The sequence below is a fragment of the Leopardus geoffroyi genome, chromosome A1 (assembly GCF_018350155.1).
Source record: "Leopardus geoffroyi isolate Oge1 chromosome A1, O.geoffroyi_Oge1_pat1.0, whole genome shotgun sequence".
NCBI classification, from domain to species: Eukaryota; Metazoa; Chordata; class Mammalia; order Carnivora; family Felidae; genus Leopardus; species Leopardus geoffroyi.
Window position 1 is genome coordinate 70,410,456 of NC_059326.1, and position 13,926 is coordinate 70,424,381.

The 13,926-nt window shown below is 41.6% G+C and overlaps 1 protein-coding gene across 5 annotated transcripts in view; it reads right to left on the reverse strand.

The window, feature by feature from the left end:
• The window catches only part of DOCK9 (dedicator of cytokinesis 9), a 291,057-nt gene that overhangs the window by 261,931 nt on the left and 15,200 nt on the right, over nucleotides 1-13,926 (reverse strand). The window lies entirely within an intron of this gene.

Genomic DNA, 13,926 nt, shown 5'->3' on the forward strand with positions numbered 1-13,926 from the left:
GTCACAGGACTTCAGAGCAGAGAAGAAATCGTATCTCGTTCATGCTTTTTCCGTGTGCTTGCAGGAAGATGATCGATAATAACCTGCCCTCACATAAACAACTAGAGTATCTGGGTAAACGCTATGTGGGAACTTCTGGTTCTATTCTTACCTTTTTGTGTATGCTTAAAATTCGGTAAAAGTTCCAAAAACAGAATAAGGGAAAAAAATATTAATCTGCCCTTGTATGGGATAGGAGTCCTTCCAATGAAGACTATCATTAAAGGAGCTTTCTAGAAACTTCCAAGAGCAAAATCTGTGTCCCTGTGTAGAAAGAAGCAGGAAAAGTAGACTCCCTGTGAGGGATCTGAAAGGAAGGAGGGAACTTCTGGGAGGCTAGGAGCTAGAATGTTTGTTTGGGGCTGGGGATGCTCTAGAGATGGAAGAAGATAGCTGCAGGGTATGGTGCACCTGGTAGAGAAAGCTGGAGCCTCTCCATGCTGGTGTCCTTAGATAAACGCCAGAGATAAGAGAAGCCTGGGAAGTGCTCCGTCAACTGTGGCCACAGTAGAAACAGAGCAGAGCAGGAAAAGAAACACAAGGAATCTGGATTTGGGTTTGAAGGGAAAACGATATGCAATTATATGTGACATAAATAATGTGATTAATTATATTGATGACTACTATACACATTGTCCTTAGCTTTTCTCCAGGCTTTTAACAGGACTGCCTGGTAAAAGCCTATACAGCCTCTGTCCAGCATTAAATTTAAGACAGATAGCAGATACAGCTCATAACAGACCCTAAAAGTTTGCAGAGACTAGATCCAGGATCTGAGGCCTATTGTAAATTCCCAGCCCAAGGCATCTGGGCTTTTTTCCGAAATAAGCCAAACTTCCCAAAAGCACTGTCAGAAGCAAATATCAGCTACACTAGCATCACAGGGACATGGAATTTTAACAAAGTGCCTTTGTAGCTGAATGAAACAGAACCGAGTCTGGTTATTGTATTCTATACCAAATGCTGTGAAGATAACAAATTTAAATTTCAGAAGGCCTTCTTCCAGTTTAGCGAATATAGTGTCTCTCTGATAAAGTGTACGCTAAATATATTTTGGGGTGATTTTTAGAATATACATGTAAAATATATTTCCGAAAATACAACTGTGAGATCTGTTTTGCCACAGAGTCTAATAACAAGCAATTCAGCTTCTCTGGGCAACCAATTACTAGATTTTTGGCATTGTCTTGGCACATAAATGGTGCCGATGAAGTTGTTTCTGAGCTTGTCTTTTAAAACAATAAATCTTAAAAAAATAATAAAACAATAAATCTTAATGGAAAGTATCACCAGAGTGGGAGTTAATACTAAATATTCAAAAGTATAAAGATACGTATACGTTGTCATCCTTATAAAAGATAACGTATTATTTTGTACGTTATTAACTCTGGGGGAGAAAAAGATGTTATGTCTGCAATGATTCAACTAGGTGTGGCTCAAGCTTTGCCATGAATAAAACCAGCTCCTAATGGCCCAGAACAAAGACATGAGCAATCCAAATGTTATTTCTGAATGGATTTATGTTTTGGGGCAACAAACTTGCCTCCCTGATTCTGTTTTTCTAAGTCAAAATAAACTCATGGAGCAAAGGCTGTAAGGCCACCCAGCCCCATTCTTCTCTGGGGCCAAGAAGTCCCTAGCTCTGAGGAGAGGGAGTGGCCAGAAGCCACATTCCTACAATGACCCACAGCCCTGGCCACAATGGAGGGTTCTAAGGGTAAACATCAGACCCAATCCAGATCCCCACCCTGGGGGTTTTAGAGCTGAGCCTAAGAGAAGGACCGGTCCCTTCCCAAGTAGCTGGACTCTCAGAGTGCTGTCTCCAACCATGTAGACTAGGAGCAAAGAAAGGCAATATCCCGGTAGAAGAGGACCCAAAACTGAAGGAGAGCAGAGGTAAGGGAGAGATTCTTGAAGGCTGGGAAACCCCTCAACACACCCGGTGCCATCCCTGCCCTTGGGCTTGGGGAGACACTCTATGTCCTTATAATCCATTTCCCCTTTTTACTTAAATCACTTGAATTGAGTTTCTGTCCCTTGAAACCCAGACTCTAAATCAATACACAGAATTTCTAGCATTCACACCAAAGAAGCGGTCTCAAAATATTAGGAGTTGACATACTGGGTCTGAAATCTTGCAGCACAAAACAAATAACCATGGAACAGAAGAAAAAAAATGATACTTTTAATCCTAATCTTTAAACAATTACCCTGCTACTCAGTAGGGAAAGTCCTGGCTGAGCTAGATGACTGCTTGCATCTCACCTCGAATTTCTTCCGTAGGCCACTGACTCGCAGTCAGCTTTGCATTAGGGGACTTCCACACCTTGCTGTTGCACAAGAGTCCCCCAAATAAAACAATAGTTATTTGGACACCTAAATGTTTCCATAACACTAATATTCTGCCTTTAACAAAGAAAAAAGCAACTGCAACTTATAAAGGTTAAAAGTGCAAATTATAAATTTAAAAGTGGAACAGCTTCAAAGCTCTTTGAAACAATAACTAAACCCTCCTTAAAGTGCAGTGGCTTCAAAAACACAGATAAGCAGACCCGGAGCTCCACGGGGGCCGACAACACACTAGAAGAATGGCAGGCATACTACTTAGTGAACTGACACGCATTTAAGTGGATTTGAAGATACGGTCATTCACACCGATTTTCCTTATACTGACTAATACATAGTAATCTTATTACACAGAACTGCGGAGACCAGATTTACAACTCTAAGAGAACTGTGTACCTTTTATTAGACAATATTTCAAAAGGCAAAAGAATGTGCCAAAATCCCGGGGGGCGGGGGGGCTGCCACTTCCAAGTATTTGTACATTACCTCTCCCAAAACCGTACATGACTAGCAAACCAAGAAAAATGTGAAATGGCGGCAACTTCAAAAATCTGGCCTTAGTGATTCAAACCCCCAGCTCAGCAGTACTGGATATCTTGACATAGGTATCGTGCAGGTCACGGAGCAGAGCCCGGGCTCGACCAGGCCAAGTGAAGAACCAGACGGGCCATCTGCTAGTGTCAGCAGCCCCAAGACCCCCTGCTCTAACACCACATCGCCCCTCCCCCACCCAGCTCCACATGTCCCGTAAGCCTAGGCCATTTTCTGAGGGTGCCCCACACACCTTGGCCAAACACTCCCCAGCGGAGGCCTTAGAAGCACTCAGCATATTTCAACAAGGCTGAGGAATGAGGCAGAGCCAAGGAAAATGTTTGGGGTAGCAGCTCAACCCCTTGGAGGACCCATGGGTCACATGCAGCAGCGCCATGCCAGCCCCACTCTGGAGACACGTCTCTACCATCCAGGCCCTGACTGAAGACCACTTTGTGGGTAAACCCAAAGCGCACTTTGCAACTCTTACGTTCCTTCTCAGAAGCTTGGGACACCCTGGGACACCTCCTTCCTTGGCTTCTCTGACACCTCACCCTCCTGGGTGCCTCTTACCTCTCTGGTCTACAGGTCCAGACACCCATGAGGTCTCCTCTTCCACTACTGGGCCTGTAAAAGAGTGATGGGGCCACTTCTCTCTGCCACACCCTTCTCCCTAGGGAATCACAGCTACTCCCACAGTTTCCAGGCATGTCCACAGGAAGCCTCAAATTTTAGGTAGGTCCACCACAATCAGAGATTCTGACTCCATATGTCTGGAGTGAAGCTTAAGAATTTACATTTTTTTAATTTTTTTTTTTAATGTTTATTTATTTTTGAGACAGAGAGAGACAGAGCATGAACAGGGGAGGGTCAGAGAGAGAGGGAGACACAGAATCTGAAACAGGCTCCGGGCTCCAAGCTGTCAGCACAGAGCCCGATGCGGGGCTCGAACTCATGGACCGCGAGATCATGACCTGGGCCGAAGTCTGACGCTCAACTGACTGAGCCACCCAGGCGCCCCAAGAATTTGCATTTTTAATAAGAACCCTGAATATTTGGATTCCTGAGCTCTGTATCAACTATCTACTTGATACAGCCATGTGCCTGGTCCGGGGACATCCCAGCGGGTCAGGCTATATGCATGCTGAGGTCACCTTTCTTCTCTACCCTGTTCTCTCCTCCATCCACAGCTCCAGATGGGCCTACAGGCATCATCCTCAATTCCTCATCTAATGAATCACCAAACCCCACCACATTTTGTATTTTGAACTGTCTATGTCCTGTCACTCCCACTGTTATTTCTCTAGTTTAAACCATCCATGTCTGACATGTATTATTCAAACAGCCTCTTGATGTGCTCCCTGCCTCTGGTCTTGCCCCTTTTAAACCACTTTCGCCACAGCCAGACTAATTTTCCAAAAACACAGATCCAACTGTGTCCACCACCCTGTTTAAAATCCTTCAAGGACTCCCAAACAACCTTAGGATAACATTCACTTTTTTTTTTTAATGTGATACACATACCACAAAATTGCTTTGAAGTATACAATTCAGTGGGGTGCCAGCGTGGCTCAGCTGGTTAACCAGCCAACTCTTGACTTCGGCTCAGGTTATGGTCTCACGGATCATGGGATCCTGCCCTGACTTCACAGAGCCTGCTTGGGATTCTCTCTTTCCCTCTCTCTCTCCTCCTCTACTTGCGCTCTCTTTCTCAAAAGTAAACTTAAAAAAAAAAAAATGTATAATTCAGTGATGCTAATATATCCCCAGGGTTGTGCAACCATCATAACAATCTAATCTTCACCATTCCAAAAAGATACCCTGCACCCGTTAGCAGACACTCTCCCTTCACCAGGACCTGGTAACCACTAATCTAGTTTCTGTCCCTGTGGATTTGCCTATTCTGGACATTCCAAAAAAAATGGAATCAAGCAATATGTGACCTTTTGTGTCTGGCTTCCTCCACTTAGCATGTTTTCAAACTTCATCCATATTGAGGAGATATATCAGTACCTCACCTCTTTTTATAGCTAAATAATATTCCATTGTGTGAATATACATTTTGTTTATCTATTCATCTGTTATGGACATTTGGGTTCTCTACTTTTGGGCAATTATCCATAATGCCACTATGAACATCCATTGTGATATCTAATTTTATGTATCAAATTGACTGGACCACCAGATGCCCAGATATTTAGCTAAATATTATGTCTGGGTATGTCTGTGAGAGTGTTTGGGGATAAAATTAGAATTTGAATCAGTGGACTCAAGAAAGTAGTTCACCCTCTCCAGTCTGGGTGTGCATCGTCCAATTCGTTGACAATCTGAATAAGACAAAAAGGCCAAGGAAGGAAGAATTTGGTCCTTCCTGCCTCGTTTCTTAAGTTGGGACATCAATCTTCCTCTGCCCTTGGTGTTGCCGGTTCTCAGGCCTTCGGACTTGGACTGGATTATACCACTGGTGTTCCTGGGTCTCCAGTCTACAAATGGTAAAATGTGAGACTTTTCAGCCTCCATAATTGTGTGGGACAATTCCTTATAATAAATCTCCTGTTGCTTCTGCTTCTCTGGAGAATCCTGAGTAATACATCCATGTAAAAATTTTTGTGTGGACATATGTTCTCAATTCTCTTAGCTATATGCCTACAAGTGGAATAGCTGGGTCATAGAGTGACTCTATATTTAGCTTTTTGAAGACCTGACAACAAGGTCTTCAAACAAAAAAGTGCAAACACTTTTCCAAAGTGGCTGTGCCATTTTACATTCCCACCAGCAATGCATGAGGCTCAAATCTCTCCACATCCTCACCAATATGACAATAACAGAGAAGACTTATTGCCTGTCTTTATGTTACTGCCATCCTAGTGTGTGTAAAGTGGTATCTCACTGTGGTGTGGGTTTGTGTGTGTGTTTTGTTTTTTTTTTTTTTGAAAGTTTATTTTGAGAGAGATAGAAAGAGAACACAACAGGGGAGGGGCAGAGAGAGAGGTGACACAGGATCTGAAGTGGGCTCTGTGCTGACTAGCAGAGAGCCCGATGGAGGGCTCAGACTCATGAACAGTGAGATCATGATCTGAGCCAAAGTCAGAAGCCCAACTGACTGAGCCACCCAAGTGCCCCTCACCATGGTTATGAATTACATTTCCCCGAACAAATTTCTACAGTTGAGCAGAGCCATTTGTATATTTCCTTTAAAGAAATGTTTGTGTAGATTCTTTGTTCATTTTTTAAGTTCTATTTTAATTAAGTTTAAGAGTTCTTTATACATCTAGATGCAAGTCCCTTATCAGATAAACAACTTACATATCTTTTCTCTTATTGGTGTATTACCTTTTCACTTTCTTCATTGTGTCCTTTAAAACACAAAAGTTTTGGGGCGCCTGGGTGGCGCAGTCGGTTAAGCGTCCGACTTCAGCCAGGTCACGATCTCGCGGTCCGTGAGTTCGAGCCCCGCGTCAGGCTCTGGGCTGATGGCTCAGAGCCTGGAGCCTGTTTCCGATTCTGTGTCTCCCTCTCTCTCTGCCCCTCCCCCGTTCATGCTCTGTCTCTCTCTCTGTCCCAAAAATAAATAAACGTTGAAAAAAAAAAATTTTAAAACACAAAAGTTTTCATTTTCATAATGTTCAATTTATCTATTTTTTTTGTTGCTTGTGCTTTTAGTGTCATATCTAAGAAATTAATGCCTAATCCAAAGTCATGAAGATTTATAACCTATGTTCTTTTTCAAAGAGTTTTATAGTTTTAGATCTTACATTTAAGTCTATGATCAATCATAAGTTAGTTTTTACATATGGCATGACATTAGGACCCAACTTCATTCTTTTGCAACAGATATGCAGTTGTCCCAGCACTGTATGTTGAAAACACTACTCTATCTCCGTTGAATGGTCTTGGCACTCTTGTCGAAAATCAATGTACTATAAATGTATCAATTTATTTCTGGACTCTCAATTCTAGTCCATTGAAATATATGTCTATCCTATGCCAGAATCACTCTATTTTGATTACTGTAGCTCTATAGTAAGTTTTAAAAGCAGCAAGTGTAAGTCTTCCAACTTTGTTCTTTTTTCAAAATTATTTTCACTATTCTGGGTTCCTTGCATTTCCATATGAATTTTAGGATCAGCTTATCAATACCCACAAAAAAGGATGCTAGAATTTTGACAGAAATTGTTTTAAATCTGTAGATAGATTTGTGAACTGGACATCTTAACAATATAAGTCTTCCAATCTATGAACACTGGATGTCCTTCCATTTATTTAGTATTCTTTCTTTTAACAATTTTTTTGGTAGACAAATCTTGCAATTTTTTTGTTAAATTCAGTTCCAAGTATTTTATTCTTTTTCATGCTATTGTAAAATGGAATTGCTTTCTTAATTTAATTTTTGGTTTATTCACTGCTAGTGTAGACAAACACAATTGATTTTTCTATATTAATCTTATGTCCTGAATCTTTGTTGAATTCCTAAGTTCACACATGCCCTAGACGGCCCTTTGTGTTGGGCTCCAACTTACCTCTTCAGAGCTCTCTCTTATCATCCTCATCTGGGACAATAGGCTTTGGTCATATTGACCAGCTTTTAGCTCCTGGATGATTCCATGCTTTTTCTTGCCTCCAGGCCTTTGCACACACTGTTCCCTGAGGTTAGAATAAAATATCTCCCTTTATCTGGCCCATTTCTTCTTATCATTCAGGTCTCAGCCTAGTCACTCCTTCTAGTCCAGAACAGGCATCTTTCCTATGTCATCACAGAACATCCCACATGTTTCTTTTCAGAATTCCTATCGCACTATGTTGGAACGGATTACCTGTTAATCTCCTGATCAGGGAAGGTCTGTGAGATCAAGCACCATATCTGTCCAATTTATAATTCTTTCCCAGCTTCTAGCCCAGTGGCTACTATGTAACAGTAGTCAATGTCTATTTATTACAGAACCTACCAAAAGCAACGTGTTATCTAGTCCAAGCTTCTACACCTCCCATTTTACATGTTAATCCTGCCTTACCTATAATAAAATAGCTAGTAGATTTGATATTAAACATGTTTCCACAGATTAAAAAAAAAAAAGCCCAAGACAATTTATCTGTTTAAATGTTTATTTATTTTGAGACAGAGAGAGAACACCAAGCAGACTCCACCCTGTCAGCACAGAGCCCTACATACAGCTCGATCCCATGAACCATGAGACCATGAGACCATGACCTGAGCAGAAATCAAGTCAGCTGCTTAACTGACTGAGCCACCCAGGCACCCCAGCCCAAGACAATTTAATCCCACGCCTTATAAAGATTTCTCAAAACAATTTAATCCCATGCCTTATAAGGATTTCTCACACTATCTTTATAAACGAAAATGGACTGAAAGTATGACCTACTGATAGCTGCTCTATAAATGTTTACTGAGATAAAGGGAGAAGTGTCATCCCACAAAACACCTAAGCATTTGTCAATATGGCAAAACATGGAGGGAATGGGAAGGTCAAGAAGATAATGCAAAAGGGCAGAAACCAATGTACATTTCCTCTTTTCCCCTCAAAAAATTGTTGTATTCTCCTGTATCTTCTCTTTTATATTTTCTTTATCTCTCTTACAACCAAGTCTCTCAAAGATATGCTCTCTCCCTCCCTCACACACGCAAACACACACACACACACACACACACACACCACTCACTCACTAATATAAATCTATCTTCAGACTTCGTTCTTGCCCAGCACTCCTTCTGCTTGACTGACAAGATATGAAATACCCCGAGTTGACCAGCTTCTCAACTGACCACTACACAGTTTTCTAGCTCCAAACAAACTTGGAAATCATCAGGTCTAAAACCCATGGCAGAATGGAAGGCCAACCTCAAAGGTAAAAAGTCACCAGTGAACATGTGGCATGCAGGCAAGACAGCTTCCATGGAGAGTTTTCAGGAGGATCTTCCCTGACCCTGTCTCCACTCCCACAGCTGCCAGAAAACCCTGGTTTTCTCTCCTTCGCCACACTGCTCTAATTTTCCACGTCTAAGTCTTTCCAGCCCATTCCTGTACCATTCAGTTGCCCACAGGTGTTTTCTAATTTTCCTATAATAAACATGAACTGCTCCTGTAATAAGAGAGGCAAAAGTTAGTTCTTTTTAAAAAGAACCAACAATCGCTTCTCGGCCTTTTGGCTAAGATCAAGTGTAAAAGGAATCAACAAATGATTCCCTAGGAGGTTATGACAAACCATCCTATAAATCTAATTTGGAAGAATTGGAGTTTTTTTGTTTTGTTTTGAGAGAGAGAGAGAGAGAGAGAGAGAAAGAAAGAGCACGTGAGTGAGGGAAAGAGGCGGGGGGGGGGGAGACAGAGAAAGAGAGAGAGAGAGAGAGTATCCTAAGCACGCTCAACGTTCAACATAGAGCCCAACACAGGGCTCGATCCCACAACCCTAGGTTTATGACCTAAACCAACATCAAGAGTTGGACACTCAATCGACTGAGCCACCCACTTGCCCTAAGAATTTGCCTTTTTTATGTGATTTTTAAACCTAAAAATAAATATAACTTGGATAGAGTTTCAGTTCATTGACCCCTTACAGGCAAACTTAGAATGACCTCATGAGAAACAGAATAATTGTTTCATTTTTCTAATCTGTCATGTGCTATAGATCTCTGTGTCTGACAAGTTTTTAAATCACAAAGCATAAACTTATAACCATCTTATTAAGCACCATAAATAAAAAGAAAAGCATTTGACTTGGCCCGCAGTGACTGATTTCCTTCCCATCCCCTCAGATTCCTTAAAGACGCAGAAAGAATGAGGTGCATTTGTCTGCATTCTCTCCCCCAAGCCTTCTCCAACAGGATATCTCCATCCGCTGCTTGCTTTTTGTTCACTGCTCGTAACAGGAAAACTCGCTTTCCTGCTTTCTCAATACCAAATGGGTTAGTTCTGGGGGGGGCGGGGGGGAACATCCCCTCAGAATCCACCCCAAGGCTACACAGAAGGCAAGAGAAACAAAAGCTGGTCCATTCTTTCCCCAAATATTCCATTGGCAGGCAGCCGAGGACCACGCCAGTTTGGTGGTTTAATATCCTGTCGCTTCCAGCAAAGCGGAAAAGATAGAAAAAATTATAAAATTGCCATCCCAGGATCCCAGAATTTGCTTTGCTGGTGTTAATATGTGTAGGGCATTCATCATGACACCACCTTTCACAGGAAAGGAAAAACAGCCACTGTCAGATAAGTTACACTGTTAAGAAAAGGCCTATGGAAAGGTGCGTGGCTTTGAATACAAGGGGTCCAGGAAAAATATCAACAGAAGGAATCACTCTTCATGTTAGAAGAATTTTAATTTTTTTTTTTAACGTTTATTTTACTGAAAGAGAGCAGAGTGTGAATGGGGGAGGGGCAGAGAGAAGGAGACACAGAATCTGAAGCAGCTCCAGGCTCTGAGCTGTCAGCACAGAGCCTGACACAGGGCTCGAACCCACGAACTATGAGATCACGACCTGAGCTGAAATCTGATGCTTAACTGACTGAACCACCCAGATGCCCACATGTTAGAAGAATTTTAAAGAAAGGTTCAGTAAACAGGGAAAAATCAACATTAAGGTTTGTGCAATACGTCTGTCTAGGCAGAGTCGAGGTGGGAAAGAACAGAGACCAATAAAGGATGAAAAGCAAGCTCAGAGCACAGAAGATGACATAACCCTATTCGTGTCCTGTGAGCCAAAGACGACACTACTGGTGATGGTCCCACAGCCCCTACTCAGGCTGCAGGAAGCCCCTGACCAGCCTCAAAGTCCCCAGCAGGGCGATATGCACATTCCTACTAAACACTGGGACTGGGCCTCACTCGAGTGTGGGCACCCTGTGTCCAAACACCATCCTCCAACCCACAACTCCCCAGAGTCACAAGACTCTGTCTCAGTCATGCCCCTTTTCTTCAGGCGCGAAGATGAGATCCCACCTGCTCCTGGCCTGTGCACGCATCGTTCCCACTGCCCAAACCAAGCACTTGGAGTAAAACCTCCCCAACTACCATCTCCACAACCTACAACATGCCTTCTCAAACTCCCCGCAGTGAAGGTGCCCTTCCTCCCCCAACCTATCTGGGACCAATACTTTTATAAAATGCAAAAGAATAGTAGTAACTACTAAGTGAAATTTAAAAAAAAAGATACACAAAAGTCCCAATTTTTTATTAGATTGAATAGACTTAAAGTTGGCCTGTCAAATTGTTAAAGTTTCTACACCCTTATTCTCCTCTGTATATAGTTCATCACAGGTCAGCTATAAACGATTCACAGGCAAATCCCTGTCTGTGGGTATCACCTTGAGCTGCACTACCTTACAGTAAGAAACGGAGATTCAACACCTTCACATTTTTGCTTCCTACTGTGTTTCTCTATTCTGAAGCCCCCCACTGAGACCTGCAGATCTTCTTCCATTTAGAGTAAATTCTCCTTGTATCCTCCTCCTTCTTCTTTTATCATATGCCTTCACCAATGGGCTTCCTTCTGACCTTCACAAATCTCTTGGTCAAGGCTGGAAATTAAGACACGGGAATGAGTCATGGAAATAGAAGTAGCAGATAAACTCTCTGGAAAGTAGAAGGAAGAAAACAACAGGTACTCATTCTCCTAAGGGATGGCTACAGTGGGAATCTGAATGGGAAAACAGTAACAGAGAGATGTGGAAAAAAATTAGTATTATCATTCACCATATTGACTAATAACCAGGTAACATAACAGTATTTGGATATCAAAGGAAGATGGGATTTCAAAGAAAAGAGATCTATGGCCATAGGAAGGAAAGAAATCCAAGAAGAGGAAAACTGAGAACACTTTTCCATCTATAATTTATCAATCCATGCAGTGACTTAGCTTGTATTTAGAAATGTTAGAGAAGCTCACCTCCAAAACTGAATTGGGGCCCTCTTGTACAAAGCAGCCACATTTTCTCTTACCTAAAACAAGTAAACTTTAGAACTCTGCACAAAAAGAGTGGTAAAATTAATTACCTGACTATCTTGACTCTAAATAATTATGATCCTACCATTTTTAAAGGCTTCTTTAATTTTTCCCTGAAAAGGGGAGACAGGAAAGTTCGTTCCAAAAAACTGATAGGAAGTCAGAATGTCAGGCTTGCAGACCATAGCAGAGAAGGCAGCTGGTTGGGGCCCCACGGTTAAACACACACTGATCATGACGGAGTATTTTAAAGAGGACTAGCTAGATAGATGGTTTTTAAAGCTGTCTGCTCTACCCTAAACACTCTGAAAAATGAAGGCCACTAACAGCTCACTGCTAATCCTTTTCTCTGGTGGTAGTTTATAATGCGAGATGAGATTCTCATCTGTCTGCAATGGTTTATCTGAAAGCAGGAGACCAGATAAATTTACACTCCCCTCAAGGCCCACGTAAAAAGGAGGGTGTTCTCAGATTTCTGCATCACCGCTTTCCTGGTCTCCCAGGGCTGAAACCTAAAGCTATATTTAATACCTCCAGCTTCTCAATCTCACCCAGCCAGGGAACACTAAGCTCACCTTAGTGTGGGGCAGAAGATTATTGGTAAATATTTATTGAATAAATAAATAACCTAATCTAATCAGGTCCAAATACCCACCCAGTTTATCCCAAAATACTTCTTTTACACATCACCTTTTTACTTTATGCCCTCCTCATTACTTCCTACCTAAATTATGGCAAAAGTCTCCTAATATCTAAGACCACAGCTCTCTGCCCCCATGCCCATCCATGTCCCAGCCTCTAGGCTCCAACCACACAGTCACCATATTCCTGCAGCAAAACTCTAATCAGGGCATCTTCCAGGTCAAAAACCCAAAACAAAGAATAAAGTCAATACTCCACAACCTGGCCCTTGTCCACCTTCTCCACACCATCCCGCATAACCCAGATCCATATATCCCTAACTCTCTCTACACTTTACCAGTCTTAACTACTCACTGCTCCCCAGGTACAGCCCATGATTTTCTGTCCAGGAGCCTTCACCTGTGCAGCACCCTCCATCTACAACAATTCAAGTCTACTTTCAGCTCAAAATGCCATCTCCTTCATTAAGCTTTTTCTGATTCCCTAGACTAGGAGTACTCGCCTTCCTGAAGACTCTTTAAGGCTTTACTTGTAACTCTCCAATGATATAATCTTCTATTTAAATGTGCATAAAGCTTATTTTGCAATCTTCTCTCCCCTATTAGTGTGTCAACACCTTAGGATAGGATCTGCCTTACTCATCCTGGTTCCGCAAATCACTGAGGACAGTGGTTGGCACATGTAAGGACTCAACAAACGTGCTCAACTAATTTGGTGCATATGTGAGATTAAAAATCTATTCAGATATACGTGGAAACACAGATGTGGAAGCATCTACAATATACCTGTGCATCCATATTTATCTGTCAATCAAATACTTGCTCATTTCTTTTCCCAGGGTATTATTAACATGATCCACACATATCCTTAATGGCAGGAAGCAAAGTAGTTAATTAAGATAAAACCAAACAAAAACCAAGCCTAAACCAAATGCATGCACCTTCATATAAGAACCATTTTTAGTACTTTATGAACAGATGTTTCTTTGCACTTGAAATAGTGACCGGTACCTTACTATTTATGCTATCATTAGCCTAACTGCAATGAGCAGAATGTCACCTTGCTTCCAAAAACCCCCATGTTAAGTACTCAGTATCTTTTACAATCAGTAAAAACCCAGGTAACAGAGCCATGCAAATCTGTGTTCCATGGAGCCTAAAGATCCTAACGATTTTGCATAAAAAACTTAATTTTCTTTTCATGCACAGTTCTTAAAATCAACTCAGATTATTTTTAATCTGGAGCTTCACAAAAATTAGTTTCATTTTCAGTTCTGAAGAAAAGAGAGGCTTTACAGTTCTTGCACTATCAACTAGATAGTTGAAAACAAACTACTGTAATATACTACCATATTATTTAATGTAAGTTTAAAATACTAATATGATACTGTTATTAAGCTTCACACTATTTGTGGG